The sequence below is a fragment of the Podarcis raffonei genome, chromosome 8 (genome assembly GCF_027172205.1).
Source record: "Podarcis raffonei isolate rPodRaf1 chromosome 8, rPodRaf1.pri, whole genome shotgun sequence".
NCBI classification, from domain to species: Eukaryota; Metazoa; Chordata; class Lepidosauria; order Squamata; family Lacertidae; genus Podarcis; species Podarcis raffonei.
Genome location: NC_070609.1, coordinates 10,652,778 through 10,655,711, shown reverse-complemented (window position 1 = coordinate 10,655,711; position 2,934 = coordinate 10,652,778).

The window sequence follows — 2,934 nt, the reverse complement described above, 5'->3', positions numbered from 1 at the left end:
CACCATTTTAGCTAATGGGGCCTCCTGCTGCCACCGCGCCATAGGAGCACAATTTCTGTTCTCATCCTGAAGCAAAGTTCTTAACCTGAAGCAATATTTCTGGGTTAGTGGAGTCTGTAACCTGAAGCATATGTAACCTGAGGTACCACTGTATATGTGTGCACAACATGTGTTAACACCGGTCAAATCCCTTACAGGGACTTCTGCACTCATAAGATGTTTATAGACCCCTAACACATTTTGAGCTTTGTTATTTGTTATTCCAGGCAGAGGCTGGCATTATTTGGGGCTAGGGCAAAAACGGTCTGCCCTCTTGACTAGAAGTCTTGTTGTTGTTGTTTAGTCGTGTCTGCCTCTTCGTGACCCCATGGACCAGAGCACGCCAGGTGCTCCTGTCTTCCACTGCCTCCCGCAGTTTGGTCAAACTCATGTTTTAGCTTCGAGAACGCTGTCCAACCCAACTTGTCCTCTGTCGTCCCCTTCTCCTTGTGCCCTCCATCTTTCCCAACATCGGGGTCTTTTCCAGGGAGTCTTCTCTTCTCATGAGGTGGTCAAAGTATTGGAGGATCTGTCCTTCCAGTGAGCACTCAGGGCTGATTTCTGTCAAGATGGATAGGTTTGATCTTCTTGCAGTCCATGGGATTCTCAAGAGTCTCCTCCAGCACCATAATTCAAAAGCATCAATTCTTCGGCGATCAGCCTTCTTTATGGTCCAGCTCTCACTTCCATACATCACTACTGGGAAAATCATAGCTTTAACTATACGGGCCTTTGTTAGCAAGGTGATGTATCTGCTTTTTAAGATGCTAGAAGTCTGCCCATTGTCAAATACCTAACTGCACTGCTGCACAGAATTGAGAGAATGGCAGGTGATCGTGGCTGCATTGTTAAGACTATTTCCCTAGGGCTTGAGAGATGAGGCTCAAATCGCCACTCAGCTGTGAAGGTCGCTGGGGGACCTTTGGCCAATGACAACATTTTGGGTTAACCTACTACAGGTAGGTTGTACTGCAGTGGCAGCTGGCCCTAGGATTTTATAGGCCTTCCCACCCCCAATACTGTCTCCCACTGAGATCTCTTTCTAGCCTATCCTTACAAGTGTTTGCAGGGCAGGTGTAAAACACAAGACTTGGGTCACATTCACACATACATTAAAGCACATTGCTCCCCCCCCCGAGAATTCTGGGAACTGTTGTTTATGAAGCATTGCTCCCATGATTCTTTGGGGGCAGCCATGACAGTTGAAGTGCTATAATCTGCCTGATTCCCAGCAAAGGAGAGCCAAAGATGCCCTCTGGACCTCTGGTGGGGCTCAGCCAGCAGCACTCCAGCACAAATGATGAAGAAGTGGTCTGGCTTTTATAGAGGACCCAACCCAAGGGACCCAGAAGTTGCTGCAGACTTGAGCACACTATGCTCTGTGGTTGAGAACTGGCTCAATTCTGCAGTGCCTTGTGAAAACCCGTCCCCTTTTCTCAATCGTTGGAACTGGGTCTTCCTGCACCTCCCCTTGCCCAAAAAGCCTGTCGATTCGTCTCTCCCCTCTACCCCCCCTGCTCCAATTGCCCTCACATTCCACTCTTGCAAAAGAAACCCTCAAATTGCCACATGCCATGCGGAGGCACGACGGTTGCAGCCCTTCTGCAAGGCAGAAGTCGCTTGTGCAATTCCTTAGGGCTGCAAACCCTCCGCTCTGTTCCAGTTGGGAGAAATGCATGTGGCAGATGCCAGCTTCGATCCCTGCCACATCTCCCCGCCCCTAGGGAAGACCTTTGCTTGAAATGCGAAGGAGAGCTTTAGCCTAGAAGGAATCATAGGCCTGACTCAGTCGGAAAGGGCCTTTTTACACTTGTAAGTTGCATCACTGCTGGGAGAGTGATCCTTGTAAGTTGAATCACTGCTGGGTGAGTGATCCTTTCAGGCAACTAGGCATGGAAGCTTTATAAATCCAGTTCCTCTTCCTCTCCATCTTTGAGGCCACACAGATATGCCCAGACCCAAGGGGAAGGGTTGTAGCTCAGTGGCTGAGAATCCACTTTGCAAGAAGATCCCCCAAATCTCCAGGTTGGAATGGGAGCAATACCCCCTGCCTGAAATCTTGGCAGTGCAGCGGCTAGTCAGTGGAGATGACAGTGGGCTAGATGCTTCTAGGGGGACGCTGGTGGCGCTGTGGGTTAAACCACAGAGCCTAGGGCTTGCTGATCAGAAGGTCGGCGGTTCGAATCCCCGTGACGGGGTGAGCGCCTGTTGCTCGGTCCCTGCTCCTGCCAACCTAGCAGTTCGAAAGCACGTCAAAGTGAAAGTAGATAAATAGGAACCGTTCCAGCGGGAAGGTAAACGGCGTTTCCGTGCGCTGCTCTGGTTCGCCAGAAATGGCTTAATCATGCTGGCCACATGACCCAGAAGCTGTTTACTGGCTCCCTCGGCCAGTAAAGTGAGATGAGCACCGCAACCCCAGAGTCGGGCACGACTGGACCTAATGGTCAGGGGTCCCTTTACCTTTAGATGCTTCTAGACAAAATGCTACAGGCTAGTTGCTTTTTGTAGAAATGTAGGGTTAGGAGGAACTCTCAAGGGCCATTTAGCCCAACCCACCCCCAAAATGCAGGAATCTCATATCCCAGGTGCCATGCAGAATTACTTTTGGCCCCCCAGCTGCTGCTGCACTACAACTCCCAGTACCCCTGGACCATGGGGCCAACTCACTGGGGCTGATGGGAGTTGTACTTCAGTGACAACAGGAGGGGCAAAGGTTCCTCACTCTCTGTACACACTACCTGTGCTACTGCTGCCTTGATTAGCACAATATTGCTTTGGCCAAGTGCAGCGGGTGGGGTAGGAGGTTTATTCCGCCCGCAGGGTGCCTCTCTCAGCCTTACTGGTACTGCTTGAAGGGACACGGACACACACATCCAAAGGACAGAGGACGAGTCG